At 36.7% G+C, this 26,262-nt stretch overlaps 1 long non-coding RNA gene across 1 annotated transcript; it reads right to left on the bottom strand.

The window, feature by feature from the left end:
• Window positions 1–2,126: 2,126 nt before the first annotated feature.
• LOC131251394 (uncharacterized) lies at window positions 2,127–5,110 on the bottom strand. The gene is made up of 3 exons (XR_009173813.1): window positions 4,002–5,110; window positions 2,664–2,752; window positions 2,127–2,559 (listed from the first exon to the last, which is right to left on the bottom strand). It is a non-coding gene; the product is annotated as an uncharacterized LOC131251394 (long non-coding RNA).
• Between the last annotated feature and the right edge of the window lie 21,152 nt (window positions 5,111–26,262).

Raw genomic sequence — 26,262 nt, 5'->3', positions numbered from 1 at the left:
TCATTGATATGAATCATAATTTTAGCTTTTCTCATATTGCTTCGTATTGCAAAACTCAAAAAATGATTCAACCTCAAAGTAGACACCAACTTGGTGGTGAAGGCCACCACCCATATTTGGTTGTGAAAACAAACCTGTAGTAGATTTTAATGTTGCTCTGTAAATTCTCAGCATTGAAAATTTGCAGATCATTGTTAGCATCACTTGATTTCTAGTACTTGAATCTTCACACACTTGATTTCTTGGCTAGTACAAGAAAGCACCTGAAAGAATTAGAAAAGACACCCAAAGAACAAGTAGTTTCCTATTTCTGAAATATGAAATGTCAAACAAATATCTAAAAAACAAAAAAAAAAAAAAAAAAAGCAATTTGGATTGAAAGACGAGATGGGCATATTAACTCCACCTATGTTCTGCCTGTTTTTAATTCAGAACTTATGGGAGATGAAATTTCTAGAATTTCTCAAGGCTAGGTAGCCTAGAGTGATAAAAATGCAATAAGGGTCCAGTTCTAGGCACATTTTTCTAACATATTGGACTTTATCCATTTCAACTCAATTTTTTGGTTTATCCAGTTTGTACATAGATATGAAGTATGACAAAAAAAGATTTAATTTGAAACTTGGTATAGATAGCCCATTCTTTTGCTTCAATTTTCTGGGGAAAACAGTATATGCATATGGTACATATCACCAATTGTGCCATTTGTTTAGCATTCCCACACTCATGCCAAAATCTGTTCTGGCTCTAGTTGCCAGCTAATGCTACATCACTACCATGTGTTCACAAGTTCACCCTTTCCTTTTATAAATGAATAATTAACAAATAAAAATAATGCCGTATTTTCTTTCTCAAACTTCTAAGTGAATGTGCACGCACGCACATTGGCAGGTTGGATTGCAGTGCTAAATGATGAAATTACCATTAAAAACACATTAGACGTTGCAGTCAGATTCAAGCCTACATCTCCAGCCTTCAAAGACATCAATAACACTTGAAAACCATGATTATGAATTTTAACGAGATGAAATCATTTTCTTCAGAAAAAGAAAAAGAAAAAGAAAAATATGCATTAAAGATTTGTATCCTCATCCATTCATAATTTCATTATGATGGATTGTACATTCTTTTGAAATGGGAAAGTAATGCAACAAAGGCCTCTTTAGAATGAGAGTGGGCAACCCACATTCTGCATATCAAGGATTTTGGCGCCAAATGCAGAGATTGAGAGACAAACCAAACCTTCCCACCTACTAAAACAGGCCAATAGTGGGAATGGATGATAATAGTTCGAAGTCAGTAGCATCTCATTCTCATTTCAAGCAGTCAATGATGGGTCGGCACGCATTCATTAAGTGTTCAAAATAGTGGGTATATAAACGTTGACTAGTGCCACGGTGGGAATGGATGATAACATAATGTCTAGATACCCGCTGCCAGCCAAGGACACCTTGACTAGTGCCACAATGGGTATATAAACATTGAAAAGAAAGACATCAAGGAAGATTTCACTGAGGGGAGCGGTTTTACCTTTTCCATGCTGATTTTTCTATTCCTTCCAACAGTTTGGATTCGTGGAGAACTCTAGAAAACAGTGGAAATGAAATCAATTTCCATAAATGTGATGTTTTCTTGTGATTGCAAAAGCAAAAATAGGTGTGGAAATCGATTTCCTTTCCACCATTTCCCAAAAAATGAATGGAACTTTTTCCCAAAAGAAACCTGTTAAATTAGATTTCCATCGTTACAAGAGTATAAGAGCCTACCGTTTACATCCCTATCAATCCTCAATTCAAAGTAGACATATATTCTAGAAGGTAAATAGAGTTACCTGACATTTCCTTTCACTGCAACCTCAGAACTCAAGCTTTGACAGACAAACTGCTGTCCAAACCATGCTCGTGGATATCAATGAAAACTGCAATGAAAAAATCAATAGAAGTGATGGCTGGATATTCGAAGTGATCTGTGGCTCCATCATCATGCAGTTATACACATGACTGGATTAGAGCTTACTTAAATAATTAAGATATCTGTAGCAGTAAAAAGGCCTACATAAAGTTTGTAATGGCCGCATCTACAACTGTCAAATGGGATAGCCACATTCTACACTACTCTGTAACCATCAATCTCAGAGTTAGAGAGAAGCATATAAGAAAGTTATCTTCTCTAAGTACAATAGTGAAGAATGTCAGGAGAATATGGATACAGTGAAAAAATAACCCCAAAATACAATAGTGAGATGTTTTTAGTGGAAAATTTTTCCTTCAAGATATGGGCCACTCTTTGTTATCAGATCAAACAATCCATATACACCAAATAGCAAAAAGTCTCACAAATCACCTAGTTTAATCAGGTCTCAGTTCCCATCCAAATTGTCCATTTGATGGGTCTCCTACTGTAGAAGGACTATAATCCAAATATCACCAAACTGGAATATCATAGCCATCTGCAATATGTAACATTTTTACACTTGAATGTGAGAGGAACTCCACTATCTCAACATCATCTTTCAAGACTTCTATGAAGCGCTTCCAATTCAAAGGGTCCTTAAAATCACTACAAGATTCAATTGAAACTACATTAAGCCCCATTTTTTCAGTTTTCTAGTTTACCAAAACCAGTGAAAGATTCTCATGGCTGTTGTAGGCAAGAGTTCATACCTCGGATCTGTCCAAAAGGATTTGTGATCAAGAGAAGCAAGGACCAATGTTGCATTCATTATCTTTGCTATTGCAACCATATCTCATATCTGCACAATTAAATCCCAAATCAAAGGTAAGCCACTACATAATAGGGTGAAAGGTGATGAGCTTGGTAAACTAACATGCACCTCTATACCCACCTTGTTAGATAACCTAACAAGAATATTGAGTGATCCTTGTGTGTACAATATTGAGTGATCCAAAAGGACAATGAAATGGAACTAGCCAGTAGTATGAGTTCAATGAATTTCCATGCTCGGAGATCAAGAGTATTAAAATTTTGAGTTAATGTATGCCTTTGCCACATGATAAAAATTTTGATAGTTTAATTTTGAGTTAATGTATGCCTTTGCCACATGATAAAATTTTCGAGTGCCTACACATCAACCGTGACACACTGCAAGAGTACCAATTAACTCCCCTTTTATAAAATTCCAAACGGTCCAACTTGATTATAGGTGGGACCACTTAAGCCCCACACAGGAATTCACAAACTTCAAACACAAAATAAAATTAACCCTATTCAATGCATTCATCAAAACATGCCATTTACAAAAGGAGAAAAAATAATCAAAATCCAACATCTAATGAAAAAAAAAGTATACTGACACCACAAACCTCTTGTGGAAATTGAAACAGAAGCCCAAGATAGTATCTCTTAAATAAGAACCATTTTTAAAGTTCAATTAATATCCAAATCCAAAACAGAAAAAAAAGATAGGGAAAAAAAAAAAAAAAAACAGAATCCTGTAAGATTAAAAAACCAGGAAAGAACAGAACATAACAGAGTTATGATATTTATATAGAAACACATTAATAGAATCCAGAAAACCATCTTCCCAAAGACCAAAACTTTCATACTCTGGCAGAGTGTAATGGATGATACTCACGCGCTTACAAATTACTTAAGAAATTACACACAAGGCATACAACTACTCAAATTAAACTGCCCAAATTATAGAACCCAGTATAGATGTATCGTGAATCAAAAATTAAGCTTGTCGGATCATCTGACTTTTGAATTGGAGGACACTAATTGCACGGTTAAAAAATTTTAAAAAAACAAAAACTAAACTAAACCAACTATCCTATTTCCACTAAAAGGTGTCCATGAATCAATGGTTAGGATTATTCAACCAATTTGATATTGAGATTGTGACTTGGAGATAATGGGATGCACAATCTACTAGATTCTGAATGCCTATGTATCAAGCATCATATGAGCCTGAGTATTATATAATTCTCCTCTCCAAAATTAAACAGGATAAATACATACATCCAAAATTAGAATCTTACTGCAACTTCCAATCTCCGTTTCACTGCTACCGAAGGCGCGAGGCCATGCTCCTCCACCGCATTCTACGCTCCCTCCTTGTATGTTGTATGCAGAATCAAATTACCCTTCTCATACACATTGATGGAGCTCAACAGAGATGAAATCTCAGCAAAACAAAGTATCAAAACGAGTTACAATGTTACACAACAACCAAGAATATTTGGGTTCATGAGAAATATCTCAGCAAATCAAACATATTTGGTGCACAAATATGGTACTGACTATCCCAACTAATTGGGGATGGCTACACGAATATGGTACTAAATTATTAATATTTGGGTAACTATTAAATAATAAATAACCAACAATTCTAACATTTTTCATAAGACTAAGAAAACTCAGGATAGAAGGAAAGAGAAGAATAAATAGGAGGATGTGGAATCTGCCTCATCCTAACCTTAATCTGAGAAATAAGAGGGAAATATTATGTAATCGATGAATGCGACAAGTGTATTGCATGATCCAGCTAGATAACAAGCAATTTGTGACTGAAGCCTGTCAACTCTACATTCTTTAACAAGTTATTAGATGCTTATGTTGGACACTAATCAACGCTTTTTCTGAAAAATCTAGAAATAAATTCGCGAGTCTTTTTAGAAATAATGCTGAATTTTTGCGACTGTGATTACATGAATGAATGTGTGATTTCATTCAAATTGCCCATGATACTTGCACAAAAAGGGCTTCATATTCCAACAGAATAAAGAAGAAAGCGGATAAAGCACACTAACAGGCTACAACGCTGTAACAAGAATGTAACAAGGCAATGAATCTATTTGTTGAGGGAAAAAATCCAAGTAATTCAAAAGGAAAGAAAGGATGAGAAAGATTCAGAAGTATACAATAAAGAGTAAAGAACAAAAACACTACATCTACAAATCATATTCATACGGGAGTGGACTACGAAATGAGTTTGCCACAGAAAGTATACACAGAATCATGTACATCAATTCATACTGGAAGGACCCCACCATGAATGGAGTATAGCCTTAATCTGTTCATCAACTGTATAATGTCCAACCACAATGGGGTCCATGATTTGTGAACGATCTGGATTGTCGCACATGTATGAAATGTGTATTGTAGGTGTGTTGTCAACATTTTATTGTAAGTGTAGACCTGCAAGCTAAATCTCGATAGTGCCATAATAACAAACACAAAACCATCAATTCAAAAGATCTGCTAAGCTAAATGAATGAACTAGAGCTAATACATGCAACAAAAATCATATTTGATCTATGAAGCACAGAAAGCTACAAATCAGAGAAATAAAGACAATCATAAATCCGAAAAACATTAAAAAAAAAAAAAAACCAATGGAATGAAATCGATATAGCTAGATCCAACGCTTCTAAGAAGTTTTTGAGCCAGATATATAAGTCTTGACATATCCAGATGTGGATCTATGGCTTAAAAACACAGATGAGGAAATTCGAAGTAAAGGCAAAAATAAGAACAAATCAAATATCCACCATTGAAAAGAACAAACTCAAAACGGTAACCCAATCGTTGCAACCCATCTCTACTTCGAATATCAATCTGAAAACCCTTAGATTTGGAAACCCCTAAATCCAAAAACCTCTAAATTCAAAAACCCCCAAATTTGAAAACCCTTAAATCCAAAAAAACCCCCAAATATATCAACCTTCCACTTTCGAATCAACGGCCCTAAAGGCAGCATTCTGCCATTACCACTGTTGCTACCTCCCAACTGAGGAATAAACTAGAGTGGTTGCCCCTCCTTTGAGCTGTAAACTAGAATGAGAAAACACTAGGTAAGGGGTTCACCAAAACCTTAGGGAGAGGGAGATGCATGGAATGGGAGAGGGAGATGCATGTGCTGTTGGAGGGAGAGGGAGGGAGAGGGATAAAGAGCAATGTCGAGAGAGAGGATGATTTTTTTTCCTATTTTATCCCGTGGATTGGGCACGATTTGAGGGCGGCCTAATTTTTTGGGCATGAGCTCTACCTTCGCATGGAAGTAGAGACGGACGGTCTAGCCAAGGGATCTGTGGGGTCCACTATGATGTGTGTAATTTATCCACTCCATCCATTAATTTTAAAATATATTGTTACGGCATGATCCCAAAAATGAGGCAGATCAAAAGCCCAAGTGGACCACCAAAAATCAATGATAGATACTTAATTTTCGTTGTTTCCTACGATGTGGTCCACTTAAGCCTTCGATTTGACTCATTTTTTACGTTCATGCCTAAAATGAGTTGTCAAAATGGATGGACGGATTAGATAAAACACATACATTGTAGTGGCCCTATAGAAACTTTTTTTTGGAAGTGAACTCGCAAATAATAATTTCACAACCTCTGGCTTTCACCGACAGATTATTAGGATTTGGCTACGGCTTTTAGCCGTCGGTATTTTCGAAGGCTAAAAGCCGTCAGAGAAACTACCATATGACTGTTGGCTTTACTCAGTTTTTTGGTACTGAGTGCTACTGAATGATCAATAAAGGCCGGAGTGCGTTCTTCAATCCAAGCTATGAATATACCAATAAATGCCTTTAAGCCATGGATTGAATGATGAAATCCTATCGAAAAAAGGGATTGAGAGTAAGGGTATTAACTTTAGCAATTATTATCTCAAAGCTCTCTTCAATACTTGCTCAAAAGCCAAAGAAGCAACCCTAATGGTATATAAAGTCAAATTCCAATGGTAAAAAAATGGGTGGAAATTTGTCGCTGTCGATGCCATGGAACCTTCTTCAATGTCATCGACTTGCTGCACCAAGATATTCAAATAGGTGCAAGACAGATTCTGTCTGATGCCATCGAACATCATTCGATTCCATCGAAGGGCCCTTCGATGTCATCGAGAGATGGCATCAAGCCATCGGAATTTTTCTTAAAAAATATACTTTAGTTGCTGAACATATTGAGCTCTTTTTCAATACCACCAAGATTTAAATCTCGGTGTCATCAAAATCATTTCGATTGTATCAAGAATAAATTGATTTTCCTATAAAAACTCAATGGACAGTTTTGTTCATATTTCGATACCATCGAATAGCCTTTCGATGTCATCGAAATTTGAATTTTGATGTCATTGAATGGCCTTCGATGCCATCGATAATATTTGATTTTCCTTATAAGCTTACTGGATAAATTGGTCCATATTTTGATGTCATTGAACTGTATTCGATGCCGTCAATAACTTACTTCAATGCCATCGAAAGGGATCCAATTGCATCGAGTATACTTATAATTTTTCAGAGCTTGCTGGAGATATTTGGCCTTATGTTGATGTCATTGAAGTGGGTTTGATCCCATCAAAACTTAAGTTTTGATGTCATTGAACCGCCTTTGATTCCATCGAACTTATCCATTATTTTCACAATTTGGTTGTTAGCCTGATAGGCCTTTGTTTCAATGCCATTGAATAGGTGTTCATAGCCATCAAAGCTGCTCAATTGCACTTCGATTGCAATCGACGGAACATGAATTTTACCTATTTTCTTCTATCTAATAAACTTTAAATGAACTTTAATCTAAGCTTTCTAAGGGCTTTACAAACATGGTTTTGGGCAAGTTTAGACTTATTTTAAGTGGTTCTTTTACCTGATAGGGTTTAGTTGGGAAGTGAGGCTTAATATACTTGTATAGCACACTCAACTTCTTCAACTTGGTGGGTCTTTGGTCTTGTAGTCTTCATATAGGGCTCACTTGACTTTAGGACTCAACATTCACGAACATTGACAAACAAGGGTACTTTCAATCCAATGCTTATTTTAATGTTTCACACATACATATGCATTTAAACTCTTCTTATGAAACGGCACAGTAGATTGCATTCATTGCTTTAGCATCACATGTTTTTCTTTGTTTATCATAATTAGTCCAAAATGCCTTTTGTTTTGGTCGAGAAATGGTAGTGCCATTATCAGGTACAATTTGTTCCATTTGTGGCTCATACCCATTCTCAACAATATCCCATACTTCATGGTCCAAAGATTACAAAAAAAATATTAATTTTAGCTTTCCAGTATGCATAATTTGAACCATCAAAACTTGGCGGTCGAGAGACCAATGTTCCCTCTCCTTTGGACATACTTCTAATTCAATAAGGATCTCCTTCTAGGTTGTTAAACTCTTCAAGAGGAATCCACTTTGATAATAATTGAAATTATGGTTAAACCGTTATAAGTGAAGTGCAGAGTTATGTTTAAGTGTCCTAGAGGGGGGTGAATAGGACTTTTCAAACTTTTAATCCTACTTAAAACAAATGCTAACTACTAAGCACTTATAAGAAGGATTAATTGAAAAATAATCATAATCAAATACTAGTGTCAGGCCTGTATCCTAGACCATACCATTCCATACGCTACCGCGGTCCTCTGGTTGAATTCCGGCAACTCTCGACCTGTATCCGACGTTTGCGTGTGATCCTAGGCCGAGTCCAATATATCGAAGTCGACTCAACTCGAAATTTGTATCCTTGCGATCGCGCCGTCGCCGCGGTTCCGACGCCACATCTTGCGCGCAGAGGCGATACTTGGGCCAGGAGATGGGAGCTCGCGTTCAGTTTGAGGAAAACGCCGCGCATTACGAATCCCGAGAAAATCTCTACGACCCATCAAATCAATCAAGTACAAAGCAACCCAACCCGTCCCTCTTTTACACAACCTTACCCAAAGTCAACTCTCTCTCTCCACCTATCCCTCTCTCACCCAAAATTCAACAAGCCCATCCCTCTTCTTACACACCCATCACTCTCTCCCTACAACACTTATCTCTCTCATTTCTCTCTCATTCCAAGCAATTACCAAGAGAGATCCAACGTCCAAGCTCCCCAAAGAAGCTAGGTGTGGCCCACCTTCCTACATCTCATCTCCACTATCCAAGCTTCATCTCGACCGTTAAAATGCATTCCATGGAGCTCTAGGATGCATCGGTGGGAGAAGAAGTCCAAGAAGATCTTTAGGTGGGTGTTTTATAGGTTAGATTTCAATTTTTGTGATGGATCAAGTGGGGCCCACCGATTGATGGTGTGGATCCTATTTAGGACCCATCTTGATGTATGTAATATGCTCAAGGGAGCTCATAGTGGCAGGGCTCCCTTCCATCACGCGTTCTCTCCCTCTATCTCTCTCTTTCCATGTTGATGGCCAACCTTGATGATGCGTGAATTGATCCACGCCGTGCATTTACTAGACCATACCGCTCTCCAAAGCGGGACCAATCTCACTGCCATGTCCAGCCGGCCCACCTTGTTGTCCATTCTCGGGACGGCATGGACGAAGGGATAACACAAATATCAGCTTGCTACTAGTGGTGGGCCATATGCGTGGACCCACCAGCCGTTAATCCTGACCGTCCGCTAATAACGTTCAGGGACTGGACGATTCAAAGATAAATAATAATATACATATAATATTATATAATATGTATATATATAATAGAATATAATATTATATATTATATTATATGTAGCTGGTGGCGCACGTGGGACCCACAGATATAAGCAATTCATATTTATATATATAATATAATATAATATAATATATTATATTACATATAGTTGGTGGGCCCACGTGGGACCCACTAGATGCATCTGGTTCATCTCCCATCCTCATCATCCATTGAATTGGACGGTGGGAATCCACCTTTGATACGTAGGACGTGGGACCCATCTCTAATGTGTTTTATCAACGACATCCATCTGCTTGACGAGTAGCAGCAACTGCTGGTTGACGTCAGCAGGTTCTGTGGGCCCTGTAAGGAGGTATACATTACATCCTGGCCGTCCACTTGACGGGCCACACCATGATGACGGTGCTTCATCTGCACCGTCCACTGTGTTGGACAGTGGGACACCCATGTGATGTAAGTGTTTTGACTAGCCCGTCCAGGTCATGGATGGTGGGCCACGTACATGTGGACCCACCTCTAATTTATGCATTTCATCCAAGCAGTCCAACGGTGGGGACCCACCTTGATACATGTGTGCCTGATCTTGGTCGTCCGTCCATTTTTAGGACGTGAGGCCAGCCATGCTGCACGTGTTGTATATCCTCACTGTCCAGGACGGTGGAACTCTATATTGAATGCACTGTAACTCCACATCATAGTATATGTGTTTTATCTCCACCGTCCAGATTGTTGGACGGTGGGATGTACCATGATCCATGTGCTTTATCAGCACTGCCTATCAGGTGGACCACACCGCAACAATCAGTGGAGATTGAACGCCCACCATTGGAACGGTTTGGGGTTCCAGAAGTTCGGGATTAATTTGGTATTTGCTTTAACTCTTAATTCGTGTCTTTGTGACTGTATGGACAGTTTGGACAGAAAATAAAAGCTGTGGTGGGCCCTAGGGAGTTTTAACAGTACGAATCATTATCACCACTGCTATTTGTGGTATGGTCCAGATGGTCTTTCGATCATTTTATCTGCTGTTATTTATCGTGCGGCTCAAACTCATGTGTGGTGGCCCATCTTAATGTATATCAGGCCCATATGACGAGACCCAATGTGATGTGTTTAAGGCTCATGCGAGCGGCCCATTGTGATGTGTAATAGGCTCATGTTTGAGGTCCGATGAGATGTACACGCGGCCCAAGTGATGAGACCCATTGAGATGTATTTGAGGCCTAGGTATCAGGCCAATGTGATATTTATATGGTCCTTGTGGTGAGGCCCAATGGGATGTTTATGTGGCCCGTGACTGAGGCCCAATATGACATATGTGGCCCATGGTATGTGGCCCATTGAGATGTATTTGGGACCCATGGGACGTGGCCCGATGGATGTATGAGAGGCCCATATGTGCGGCCCAATATGATATATTTTTGGCCCTTGTGCCGAGGCCTATTGTGATGTATATGACAATCGTGATGTATATTAAGCCCTTGTATGAGGCCGTGGGCCCACTATATGTTTGGCCCTATACGGGCCACTCCCTGAGAGCAATATTGGTTAAATGTCTACATTGATGGGCAATGATGGTTAAATGTCCACATTGTGACCTTCCCTTAGCCCATTTGTTAGGCCAATTCCATTTGTCGAGGCCGATTCCAATTGTCGAGGCTGATTTTGATTGTCGAGATTGATTCTGATTGTTGATTCCGATTATCGAGGCTGATTCCGATTGTCGAGGCCAATTGCGATTGCCAATTCCGATTGTCGAGGCTGATCATCGATGCTAGTTACTGATACCGATTATAAGTATGTGATATCAAGACCGATTATCGATGCTGATTATGAGTATGTGATAGCATAGCATCATGATACATACCCACACGCATCATTTGCATGTTTGTTAATGAGATGTGGTTGACCATTGCATTTGTCATTGGGCAGGTTGTTATGAGACTCCCTAATAGGCGGAGGTTATCTCACATGAGCGCATGAGATTTGTCTCATTTGCTGTGAGAGGCGTAGCTGGTATGCGCAGGATTGATGCATGACTGGATTGTATGACTCATGCACCTTGCATTGTGTGTTGTGATTACTGTACGCCCTAGCGACATCAGCACTGTAGCCTCCAAAGGCATGTTGTGGATGGATAGATGGGACACCAAAAATGTTTGGTTCGAGCATCTGTGTACTTTGGATGTCTGTGGGTGAAAGTCCCTAAACCTCCATGGCCAGGAGACGCCCCAACGTCAAGACCGAATGGATATATGAGCCCCCGAGTGCTGAATATCAGGAGGCCACATCTCCCACTATATCATGGTCGGTTGGGAGGGGGTGTTTCCTTACCTGCCAGAGAGTAGGGGGCATAGTTAGGCTGAATTTGACCAGCTCATGAATGGGTCCGCTATCGATGTGCCAAGTAGATATTGGCTAACTACTGGCTAGGAGGATAGTGAGGTCTCTTCCACTTGCATAGTCATGCGTTAATGGACAGCGATTTACATGTAGAGTGTACTAGACTCCGGTGATGATCCCAGAGATGTACATTACTGATTTGTGGAGCAGGAGTTGTATACTCATTCATTCATTCATTCACTATCCACTCGGGCTGGTGGTGCACAACTATTTGTTACGTGTACCTTCACAATAGCCAGGATTTCGGTTGGGGTGCGCGACTAACCTAAGATTAGGAGTTTACCATATTGAGTCTAACTATCCAAATTAGGTATGGGACTGGTTTGGATAGAAGTTACTTGTGATAGATCTCATAGCTTGCGATACTACGTACTATCATCCCGACTTCACACTCTAGCTTACCACTTCATTCGCACCACATATTGCATATTGCATTACATCCTCATATGACATTTTGGGTTGCTATGTTTCTACATTCATGTGACTTAGATGAGGTTGATGGTATTCGTAGCTCTTCAGAATTGTATATCGTATTGCATCATCGGTATCTGATATTTGACTCATTATGTCTCCGCATTGTATAACTGACTTACATTACTTTCTCAGTATTTGACATTGGCTTGTTATGTCTTTTCATTGCATATCCTGGATAAGGTTAATGATATTTTTATGAACTTGTCAGTATTTCTGATTACTCTGATATTGTATGGTTTATGGATTTACCAGTATTTTCATTTACTCTAATATTACATTATGAGTACGCATATACTGCTCACACACTTACACCACCCTCTAAGCTTTCTATAAGCTTATACATAATAGATGCATGTAGGAGATGCTAGGACGTAGTCGTAGTTAAGTAGGAGAAGGGGCGTGCAGCCAAGCCTTGTAAAGATTTTATTATATGCATGTATTTTTCCCTTTCAGCATTGTACTCAAATGATTATATTAGTGGATATGTGGTGATGATGTTGTTCTTGTGATTTGGGTATACTTGTGGTTATGCTTCTTATGAGACAAATTCATATTGAAAATCCTCCTTGTATGGTCCCAGGATCGGAAACTGGAGCAGAAGCGCTGGGAGCTGAGAATGGGGTGCTACGGAGGCTGTCGGCATCGGATTCGGCGATCGAAAATTTTGTAATCCCCGTTTCTAAGTTTGGGGCGTGACAACTAGGATAACGAAATATATAGAAGCTGCATTGTATCAATCATGTAGTGTGCAGAAATTAAACATACCATGAATTAAAACAAACATAAGTAATAGCATGCACCACAAACACAATGATATATGGTGCTTCGGCTATGCACCCTCTTCACTCCCGGCAGATACACTCATCTCACGAGTGTACCAGATTTCACTATCCAATGGTTTTAAATCAAGTTAACCATGAACCTTTATAACCTATACAAAGTTATCAAAAGTGCTTATACAAAGCAACTTAAAATGCCTACCCAAGGTAAGTTAAAATGCTTACACAGGACAATAGATCCTACACAAGGACTCTATATGTATTATCCCATCAGAGGCCTACGAAAGGTCTTGGCGAGTTTGAAGTTACCAAACTTTGAACCCCAATCCTACAAAAGGAAAGGGTTTCAGATTCAATGGACTCTAGTACTTACCTTTAAGTGAGTGAGCCCCATTCATCACATGTTGATGAAAATGTTCATGTTGATGAAGATTCTTCAGCTCCCTTGAACCGCGACCCATTGTAGATGATCCAATCGAACATGCCGAGGTTGTTGGGTCAAGGTGTTGGTAAATCTAATCTAGTTAATAATGGGTCTTTAAGATATAGAGAAGATTTCCAAAGCTATGTATTCAAAGATTCAAGCACAATGATTTTCCATTAAAGAGGTTGGTGGATCATCAATGAAAGCAGGAGTTCATAGTTCAATACAGGCTATGAATGTTCCAATAATTGCCTTTAAGCCATGGATTGAATGATGAACTCCTATGGGAAAAAGGGATTGAGAGTGTGGGTATTAACTATAGCAATAACTCGCTCAAAGCTCTCTTCAATGCATGCTCAAAAAGCCAAGAAACAGCCTCAAGTGATATATAGAGTAAAATCCCAATAGTAAAAAAATTGGCAGAAATCTGTCATTATCAATGCCATAGAAGTTTCCTTCGATGTCATTGAACTTTCTTCGATGCTATCGACTCCTTCACCAAGGTTTTCAAATAGGTGCTAGACAGGTTCTGACCGATGTCATCGATCATATTTGATGCCATCAAAGGGGACCTTCGATGTCATTGAAAGATGACTCAATGCCATCGAAATTTTCCTTGAAAAATGCATTGAGGTTGCTGGATAGATTGAGCACAATATCAATGTCATCGAACATGCTTCGATGCCATCGAAATTTGAATTTCGATGGCATCAAGAATAATTTGATTTTCCTTTGAAAATTCTCTGGAGAGATTTGTCCATATTTCGATGTTATCAATCAGTCTTTCGATGTATTGAAATTTGAATTTTGATGTCATCGAAAGTACTTCAATGTTATCAAAAAATATAGGATTTTCCTTAAAAGATCTCTGGACAAACTAGTCCATGTTTCGATGTCATCAAATATCCTTTGATGTTATCGATGTCTTATCTTCGATGCCATCGAAGGTGCTTTGATTGCATCGAGAATATCGTAGTTCCTTTAAAGCTCGCTGGAGAGATATGGCCTAAGTTCAATGTCATCGAAGTATGTTCAATGCCATCAAAACTTAAGTTTTGATGTCATCCAACTACCTTTGATACCATTAACAATATCCAGATTTTTACAAGTTAGTTGTTGGACTATTTGGCCACTGTTTTAATGCCATCGAACAGGTCTTCGATGACATTGAAGATGTCTCAATTGTACTTCAATGACATCGACAGAACATTGAATTTTTCAATTTGATTCATTCACCACAAACTTTAAATCTAAGCTTACCAAAGGTTTTGCAAATATAGTTTTGGGTAAGTTAGGACCATTTTAAGCGGTTTTATGAAATGGCCAAGCTATATGTCTTAAAAGGGGGGGTGTGAATAGGACTATGTCAAATTTAAAATAAATACAACGGAAATAAAGAAAGAGAGATAGCCAAATAAATAAATCAATACACAATGTTGAATGCAATCTTAAAATATTAATTGTTCTAAGGACAACCATGCACCATAAAACTGGCAAAGAGATAGCAAGAGATAAATTGCAGAAATATGAATCTAAACTATTACAACATTCCCCACTGAGCTTGAAATAAAATGATTACAACATTCACATCCACATATACATCTCACAAATGAATAATTAAATATATGAAATATAAACCACACAACCACAAAACACAAGGGAATATAGTGGTTCGCCTGTGTGTACACCAACTGTTAATAAATAGCCACACAACTATTCCACTCCTAATATCCTCACACAGGGGATATCAGTGTTCACTATCAAAGATAGGTTTTCCAGGTTCACCCAAAACCTTTACAATTGTGTCTTTCTCTGTGGGCTTACACAATTAAAAAAAAAAAAACCCTCTTCTGAGTTTTCCTAGCTCTCCTGAGATAAACAATACAATGAGATTTTTCTAGCAAATCCCAAAAGAAAACCAAATGAAAGTAAATTACATAAACATAAAATACCAAAATTTCTCCTTCGTTGTAGCAGCCTAGAAGAACCAAGTCAGAGTAGAGATTTGAATGTCAAATTTCAATATCCAATACTCACTTTATAATAGTTCTAGGTTCTAATAGATTTTAAATTAAACCAAATGGTGCTAGCTCTAATTGATTTTGATTCTAGAAAAAGGAAAAATGAAACTTTCTCTTTTTCAGATCAGATTGGAATACAAGAAACAAAATCAATTTTAAAAGCTAAAGAAAGAGAATATTAAACATGCACACTTAGCTTAAATAGAGCACAGACTTATCTTTCAGAAGGCCGAATTAAATTAGCTTGAATTTTATATTTTATTCTGAGATTCGTCTCTATTTATAGGTGAGCAAATCACGTCTTCGACTAGTCTAAAGATCTCTATGACTGGTCGTAGAACCAATAGATATTTAAAAATTTAGGCGCGATAAGATCTGGCAGTTTCACGACTGGTCGTAGGTGGTCTACGATTGGTCGTAGGTCTCCTTCGACTGAGGAGAAAGAAGTAAAGAGATATATGAGAGGTAACACGACAAGATATGAGTAACCAACATAAGCAACCCACATAATTCATAAACTGTGCTAAGTCAAAGATAACTACAATCTCAAAACCAATTAAGCTAGCGCAAGAGTAATAAAGTTATAACAGACTAGTAAACTTAAAAGAACTAATCTAAACCAGATGAAGGAGTAGGGATGGAAGGATCAAGTTGATGCATGCCCTTTAAGTGTCTAAGATATTTGCGCATATACTTGAATTGTAAATCATGGGCAACAAACATGTTTTCCATCTTAACATTCGTATTCTCAACCTTATCTTCTAATGCACGCAGACGTGCATCAAACTCAGAAAGCTCATAATCTGGATCATTTGTAGAATTAGATTCAAATTCGTTAAAAATATCATCCATGTTAATATCATCAGGAGGAAGATCACTAGCTTCTTCCTCATGTTTAGCTTCAGCATTGCCAACACCAGCACCTTGGCCAGGAAGGAAATCAAGCTTCATCTTGTTGATATTAGAATTGTTAAACATCAGATGATGGATAGGGGCCTCTCCAACCGGCATATCGACTAACATATACGTAGCCAATACAGTCATCAGATAACCAAAAGGAATGTCACTGTGACCTGGATGGAGTCGAAACTAAATAATGGAGTGACAAATCAAGGATGGTAGACAAACATGAGCACTACTGGCAACAACATGAAGAACACGAACCATGAAGGAAGTAAATTCATATTTATTAACTGATCGAGGATATAAGTTAGACACAAAGATTTTGTGAAGAACTCTTTATTTGGGTAACAAATACTTTGAGGGAAGCGCATTCCCTTTATGTGTCCATTGAACATCTAAATTGCATAAATCTCTAGTGAGCATACGTTTTTCAGTTACTAAGGGTTTTTTAGATAAGTTATGGATAGGAATGCCCCCATCATTCACAGGAATTTCCATAAGAGCTGAAATCAAATGACGATCAACGTCAAATGGTCCTTCTCTTGTGGCTATCTTAAAAGTTAAATTTTCCAATGAAAAAACACTTATGCATGCGAACATGGACTGGGCAATGGACCGGTATGCTGGCCCACCCTAATGCAATAAGTTATCCCAACCTACAGCTTGGAGCATAGGAAGGATATCAAAAGGATCAACATGATTAATATCAACAGGATATTCAACAATAACGTTACGTAATCTGATGTCCCGAACATAAGATGGATCATCCTCGGGAGCCCGAAGATGACGCTTAGTGATAGGGGCCGATCTGGAGGAAGAAGATGGACCACGGGATGTTGTCTTTCTCCCTCTAGATGTTATTTGCAATAAGGATTTCAAGAAAATAAATAGTTGCAAAGGATTGAGAAGAGGGTTTTCTCAAATCAGATTTTATAAAATAAATACCCCAAATCTCAACGAAATTAGAAATAGATAACTTTAAGAGTAAAATATAAGTAATCTAGACACAAATCTACAAGAAAAATGCAAATGGAGCACTAATCTTGAAGATTTTGAAGGAAAGGTTTGACTAGTCGGGCGTCGGCTTGTTGGAGAGTGAAGAGGAAATGAAGAAGATGAAGCGTTTTCCCCAATTTTAAGTGATTCATGCGATGCACGACTGGTCGTGGATGTACACAACCGGTCGTAACACGATTGGTCATGTAAACTCACGACTAGTCGAGTACCAGCCAAAAATCTGATTTTCAGCATTATATACAAAAATTAAAATCTAATCAAACAATTATATACAATATGATATAAATAGCCATAAATACTCATTTTAAAATACACATGCCAAGATCAAATTTCATTTTGTTAAACCTGCTTTTGTCGAGCAGTTTAGTGAAAATGTTAGCACATTGATTCTCGATAGAGATATATTACAAAGATATAACCTTTTCTTCTACTAATTCTCAAATATAATGAAATCTAATGTCAATGTGCTTAGTACGAGAATGCTGAATTGGATTTTTTGAAATATTTATGACACTGGAATTATCATAATATAATAACATAGAATCCTGTTTAATTCCATAATCACTTAGCATATGTTTCATCCAAACAAGCTGTGTACACGCATTACCAGCTGTGATATATTCAACTTCAGCTGTTGAAAGTGATATAGAACTTTGTTTCTTGCTAAACCAAGAAACTAAACAGTTTCCAATATAAAAGCAACCACCACTAGTTGATTTTTTATCATCAAGATTACCAGCCCAGTCAGCATCCGAGTACCTAGCTAATTAAATACTAGTCTCATGTGGATACCAGAGACCGAGATTAACAGTACTTGCGACATATCGCATAATCCGCTTGATAGCAGTCAAGTGCAACTCTTTAGGATCAGACTGATATTTAGCGCAAATACCAACACTTAAAACAATATCGGGTCTACTGGCAGTTAAATACAGTAAACTACCAATCATATTCTGATATAATTTCGGATCCACATTTTTACCTGTAGAATCTTTTGAGAGTTTCAAAGTTATACTCATAGGAGTATCAAAATTCTTACAATTCTCAAATCCAAATCTCTTAAACAAATTCATAGCATATTTAGATTGAGAAATGAACATTCCATCAGGTTTTTATTTTACTTGCGACCCAAAGAAATAATTTAATTCCTCAACTATGCTTATTTCAAATTGAGATTTCATCAAATCTGCAAACTCAAAAGTCATGTCAGTACAGGTAGATCCATAAATGATATCATCAACATAAATTTGTACTATTAAAATGTGATCATTATATTTTTTAATAAACGGAGTCTTATCAACACATCCCATTTGAAAATTATGGCTTAATAGAAATTTTGTTAGTTTCTCATACCATGCCCTAGGAGCTTGTTTTGAATCGTAAAGTGCCTTTTTAAGGTGATACACATGATCAGCATTTTTGGGATCTTCAAAACCCATCGGTTGTTCAACATAGACTTCCTCATGTAGATCGCCATTTAAAAATACACTTTTCACATCCATTTGAAAAATCTTAAACTTTCTAAAACACGCAATGGATATAAAGAGTCTAATTGATTCAAAACGTGTTACTAGTGCGAATGTTTCATCATAATCAATACCTTCAATTTGAGTGTAACCTTGTACCACTAGCCTAACCTTGTTTCTAATTATATTGCCAAGCTCGTCAGACTTATTTTTGAAAATCCATTTGGTTCCAATGATGTGTTTATCTTTAGGTCTAGGTACGAGATACCAAACATCATTTCTCACAAATTGGTTAAGTTCTTCTTGCATCGCAACAATCTAGTTTTCATTAGCAAGAGCTTTTTTTACGTTAGATGGTTCTATCTGGGATGTAAAACATACGTAATTACATATATCCTCAAGTTGTCTACGGGTACAAACACCAGTGAGAGGGTTTCCAAGAATCTATGTAGTTGGATGATCTTTAACAATCCTCAGGTCAGAATCAGTTTGATTAGATGAAGTATCAGATTTATTAATTACTAGAACTTCATCATTATCTGAACTTGAGACTGGTGTGTTTAAGTGATCATCAATGATTACATTAATAGACTCTTGAATCACACCGGTCCTTTTGTTCAGAATCCTATAAGCTCGACTGTTTAAAGAGTATCATAAAAAGATCCCTTCATCACTCTTCATATCAAACCTTCCCAGATATTCACAATCTCGTAAAATATAGCACTTGCTGCCAAAAACTCGAAAGTATTCGACAGTAGGCTTTTTATCGAACCACATTTCGTAAGCCGTTTTATTATTACCTTTATTAGTGTAAACCCAGTTAATGATATAGCAAGCTGTATTGACTGCTTCAGCCCATAGATTCTTAGAGAGCTTCATACTATTCAACATGACATTAGCCATTTCTTGAAGCACTCTATTTTTTCTTTCAACTATACCATTTTGTTGTGGAGTTTTGGGCACTAAGAATTTATGTAATATTCCCTGGTCACTACAGAACTTCTCAAAACCGCTATTTTCAAATTCAGATCTATGATCACTACAAATCTTACTAACTTGAGAACCTTTTTCACTTCTTCAAGGGTTTCTGATTTGTCTCTTAAGAAGACAACCCATGTATAACTGGTAAAGTCATCTACTATTACCAAGATATATCTTTTGTCACCTCGAATTTCCATCTTGGTAGGTCCTACAAGATCCATATGGAGAAGCTCGAGTGGTCTTGATGTGGTATTGAAATTCACCTTTTTGTGTGAGTTCCTCGTTTGTTTGCCAATCTGGCATTTACCACATATTTTATATAATTTTTGTAGTTTGGGTAAACTTCTTATAAGTTCCCGTTTGCTCAATCTATATAGATTTCGGTAGTGTACATGTCCAAGACATTTGTGCCACAAATCAGTCTCATCTATATGGACCATGTAACACGATTGATTAGATGAGCTGGATTCGCTAACAATATAGCAGTTTTCAGACGTTCTACGTCCAGTTAGTATTACTGAACCCTTGTTGTTTAGAATCTCACAGCTTTGATTAGAAAACTGTACACTATAGTTATTATTACAAATTTGAGATATGCTTAGAAGATTATGTTTCAGTCCTTCAACATACAAAATATTTTTAAACAAAGGAAGGTTATAGAGTTGAACTGTACCTTGGCCCATAATCTTGCAGTTGCTACCATCACCAAATGTGACTGAACCATCAGTCATGTCTTTGAAATCGGTGAATAAGCCTTTATCACCAGTCATATACCTTGAGCATCAGCTGTCTAGGTACCACTTAGAATGGCTTGTTGCTTTAAAAGCAATGTGAGCAACCAAACAAGTGACCTTTGGAACCCATTTCAAAACCATTTTGGATTTAGGTGGATAGTTGGTCTTCTTTTGTTTGTAAGAATTATAAGTATGACCTATTGAGTTAGACTTTAGAAGCTCCTTAAGTAAATCAACTATCTTTTCAGCCAAAAGATTTTGATTTGCTTTTTTATAGTTGATATAATAAATTTTAGGTTTTTGAAAAGATTTAGAGATTATAGAAAACATTTGATCTTTCCCTTTTGAGTTTAAGGTCTCTCCCTTTACAAACTTGGGAGGAGTATTTTTTGGTTTAGGAGAAACATTCTTATCATAACCCAGACCAGATCGATCGCCACATTTTCTCAATCCTGATAAGAGTTTTTTCTAATTTAAGATCACCTTAGGCATATTTTCAGGTTTCCTTTAAACTCAAGAGAGAGGAGACTTCATGTTTTAGTTGTTCGTTTTCAGATTTAAAATTTTTAATCTGGGAGGTTTTAAAATCCAAATCGCATTTTGTCTTTTCAAAACAGTCTGAAATGTGGGACTTTTCTAAAACAAGAGATTCATAAATTTCTTTGAGTTTAGAAAATTTTTCTTTTTGAAGTTTCAATTTCACAGCAATTTTACAACTTTCCTTGTATAGGGCATTGTATGCATCTTGAAGATCATCTTTATTTTCACATTCACTATTCAAATTTTCTTCACTAGTCGAGTCATCATTATCTGAAAAAGTGAATTTGGCTAGAGTCATAAGGGCCTTAACATCACAACCCGACTCAGTTTCAGAATCTTCTGATTCAGAGGAGGCTTCAGAATCAAAGGACTCGTCCTAAGTAGCCATCATACTTTTCTTTTTTGACTTGCTCTTATTGAAACATTTGTTAGCCAAATTCCAATACTCATGGCAGTTGAAACATTAACTGTCTTTTAATGATTTTCTTGATTTAGGTTTAGGTTTCTTTTTATCAAATGCCTTTTGAAGATCAATCCTCTTTTTACTTTTAAAAATTTTATAAAACCTTTTTGCCAAAAGAGCCATATCATCTTCAGAGTTTTCTAAATCAGAGTTTAAATCATTTTCTTAAAAACCATGTTTAGAAGTTTTTAAGGCAATAGATTTACCTTTTGGATCTTCAAAGGTTAACTCATAAGTCTGTAATGAGCCAACTAATTCGTCAACCTTCATATTGTCCGTATCATGAAGTTCTTGGATTGCAGTTACTTTAGAATTGAACCGTTCAGGAAGTGAGTGTAGTATTTTAGCACAAATCTTGCTTTCAGGAATTTTATCACCTAGACCCCACATAGAGTTTACAATGTCATTCAATCTGGTATAGAAGTCCATGAACATTTCATTTTCTTCTATACGTATTTCCTCAAATTTAGTTGGGAGGATTTGTATCTTAGATTTCTTGACAATTGAAGTACCCTCATGTCTTATTTCCAATATAACCCAAGCTTGTTTTGCAGAATCACAGGATATAATTCTTTTGAATTCATCTGGTGATAGTGCACAAGTAATTGCATTTAGTGCTTTAGCATTTGCACTACTCTCATTTTTCTGAAGTGTGGTCCAAGAGAAATATGGTGTAACTTTCATAGATTTTGAACCGTCAATCTCAGTTACTTCAGTGGTAGGGGGGATCCATTCATTCACTGTGGATAGCCATACAGTTTTATCCATGGATTTGAGGAAGATCCCCATCCTGGCTTTCCAATAGGCATAATTGGTGCCATCGAAAGGTGGAGGCCTACTGACTGAAAGGCTATCAAAATTTGACATCTTATATAAAGCTTAGATCGTTAGCTCAAGAATTAAATCCAAATAAGAAAGAGAGCTATTAGGCTTTGATGCCACTTGAAATGGCCAAGCTATATGTCCTAGAGGGGGGGGGGGGTGAATAGGAATATGCTAAATTTAAAATAAATATAGCGAAAATAAAGAAAGAGAGATAGCCAAATAAATAAATCAATACACATGCTGAATGCAATCTCAAAATATTGATTGTTCCAAGGACAACCATGCACCATAAAAATGGTAGGGCAACCTTACTAGAAGAAATAGAGAAACTGAAGCTCAAACTAATGAAGAGGTAGCAAGAGATAAATTGCAGAAATATAAATCTAAACTATTACAACATTCCCCACTGAGCTTGAAATAAAATGATTACAGCATTCACATCCACATATACATCCCACAAATGAATAATTAAAGATATGAAATATAAACCACACAACCACAAAACACAAGGGATTATAATGGCTCTCCTGTGTGTACACCAACTGTTAATAAACAGCCACACAACTACTCCACTCCTAATATCCTCACACAGGGGATATCAGCGTTCACTATCAAAGATAGGTTTTCTAGGTTCACCCAAAACCTTCACAATTATGTCTTTCTCTGTGGGCTTACACAATTAAAAAATTCCCTCTTCTGAGTTTTCCTGGCTCTCCTCAGATAACCAATACAATGAGATTTTTCTGGAAAATCCCAAAAGAAAATCAAATGAAAGTAAATTACATAAACGTAAAATACTTGAATTTCTCCTTCGTTGTAGCAGCCCAGAAGAACCAAGTCGGAGTAGAGATTTGAATGTCAAAGTTCAATGTCCAATACTCACTTTATAATGGTTCTAGGTTCTAATAGATTTTAAATTAAACCAAATGGGGCTAGCTCTAATTGATTTTGATTCCAGAAAAAGGAAAAATGAAACTTCCTCTTTTTCAGATCAGATTGGAATACAAGAAACAAAATCAATTTTAAAAGCTAAAGAAAGAGAATATTAAACATGCACACTTAGCTCAAATAGAGCACGGACTTATCTCTTAGAAGGTCGAATTAAATTAGCTTGAATTTTATATTTTATTCTGAGATTCGTGCTCTATTTATAGGTGAGCAAATCACATCTTCGACTGGTCTAAAGATCTCTACGATTGGTCGTAGAACCAACAGATATTTAAAAATTTAGGCGCGATAAGATCTGGCGGTTTCACGACTGGTCGTAGGTGGTCTACGACTGGTTGTAAGTCTCCTTCGATTGGGCGTAGGTTGCTCACGACTAGTCGAAGATAGCCGAATTTCAACACTGTACTTTGAGTCGTAGGACTACGACTGGTCGAAGAAATAGTTGACACTGTTCATACGACTAGTCGAACAGTCATACCTCAATAGTGAAGTAAGGACATTGAAACTTAGAGACGAGTGACCTTTAAAGTAATGAAGCTTGAAGTCTTGATGTAGCTCAACCTTAAAAGCTTCTTGAGATCTTGAGGTTGAACTTGAAAGCTTCTTGAGATCTTACATTATCCTTGTCTTGAATTAAGTCGAACAATCTCACTTTCTCGAGTCTTGACTTGTGAACAGTGCTTGTCAATCAAAGCTGATCTTGAGTAGAGCTTTGTTCTTCACATATATAAGCTTCATAACAGTGTCTTTGGCACCACAAATTTGACAACAAAAAGGGACTATAAGATTATTACCTGATAGGATTTGGTTAGGGATATGAGGCTAAATATACGTATGTTACGTACTTGAACCTCTTCAACTTGGTGAGTCTTTGATCTTGTAGTCTTCATGTGGGGCTCACTAGACTTTAAGACTCAACATACACGTATATTAACAAACAATGGCACTTTCAGTACTACATTAGATATAAGTTTCATTCATACTTAGTCACATCTCATGAATAAGAAACCAACCATCAATTTCAATTATCAGTTATTAACATAGTTAAGACTCTCTCATCAGGGGTTTTATGCAATAAAATAAATCTTGTCCAACAGACTTGAAAGATATAATTAATAATCCAAAAACATCAAATATAATTGAAATATAATCATGGCTTGTCCAGGGTAGCTACTTCTTCCTCTGTTAAGTAGAGTCTTGTGTCCCTAAGGTCCTTTTATGGCTCGACTACGTACTCCTGTTCTTGAGCCATTGGCTCACCCGCAATCACATCTATATGGTTCTACATCAATATAGGGTAAGTTGGCCATGCCTAGTAAGAAGTCCTGACATGATTTTTCACATCAAATTAAAATAGAATAACAACAATCGCAGACAATATAAGTTCAAAAAAATGCAAATGTTATGCATGAATGCATCAAGTAGGAATTTGTCCACTTGCTTGAGTTGGAAACTCGTCAACTCGCATCTGCCCCTTTGCATTCTCCTGCCATTTGATAGAGATAGGTAAGGACTGAGCCTACTCCATGAGGAGGCTTCTACTAATATAGTGAGTTTCTGGTAATGATTATACCAAGTATATCATCTAGGGAAGTTCCCTAGGAATTCAACACGTGTTGTACATGTAAATGATGGATGCATAAGCATATTAAGTAGTTATGAATCATGCATTGTATAGATCATTCTGATTTTTAGATTTAAATCAACAGTCCCATACTATCCAGTAATTTCAGTATATCATTCAATTCATGTCGAATTAGTAATTTAACATATTTGTTGCATTAATACAACAAATCAGATCATTGAATATACTAACACATTAATCATATCATTATTACTATATTAATACAAAAATCACACGTTCATCCAAATCAAGAAAGAGTATGTGGCAATTACATCAGGGTAAGTATACAACATATCAAACAATCCATCTATTTTAACTTAATAGAGGGGAAATACATCGGGATTACTCACCTTAATGTGGTAGAGATGATTTCATAACCCGGTTTGATATGAATTAGAATTTTCTAAAATCATATGAATGAAAATTATTTTTTAATATAACTAGTTCACATGTTGGGGCTCACCTTTGATCGATTTAAATCCATTTAAATAACAAGATACCTCATTTAAATGAATTCATAAATTAGAAAATAACATTGCAAACATTAAGGTGCTGTTAGAATTAGCCCCTTGAAATTTCTATAGATTCGGGTTGTTTTTAGTAACATAATAGTATTGAAAGTTGATTTTTCTAAAAGTTCTAGCGGCATTTTATAATATTATGAAATTTTATGCTAGAACCCCTTGACCTTGAAACAAAAATTCTAATTGAGTCATCAAATTTTGAATTTTTATGCAGTTTGTGATGATTTACACAATTATTTTTGGGATTTATCTACTTTCATAATGAAAAGGGGTGAACCACATTTGATAGATGGATCAAGGCCAACCATTGATCATCACTTGATCAATTTCAAGGGACAATCGATGATCATATTAATCCGACCATCCATACATTAATTTATTAAAATTCTTAATAATGATATTGTTTGATTAATGCGGCCCACTAGATGGACAGATCGGTTATCAAATCTGGATGTCGTTATCATTTGATGTCCATATTTTGATAATCGGTCTAGATTGAGTTAGATCTCAAACATCTAATAATTCCACATAATAAATCTACATATGATTCATTGTCTACTATTTCCTTAGATCGATGCAGCCCATCTAATGGTCCAATTTATTTAGAATTTAGAATTTTAATTGGTTTTATTTTTAAGAATCCAATGAATGGTGATGATTTAATCACATGTTTCAAATTATATCATATAATTCTCTGTGCTAAGTTGT

Source organism: Magnolia sinica, chromosome 7, assembly GCF_029962835.1.
Source record: "Magnolia sinica isolate HGM2019 chromosome 7, MsV1, whole genome shotgun sequence".
Classification (NCBI taxonomy): Eukaryota; Viridiplantae; Streptophyta; class Magnoliopsida; order Magnoliales; family Magnoliaceae; genus Magnolia; species Magnolia sinica.
Note: the sequence above shows the minus strand (reverse complement) of the source record. Positions and strands in the feature narration are given on the sequence as shown.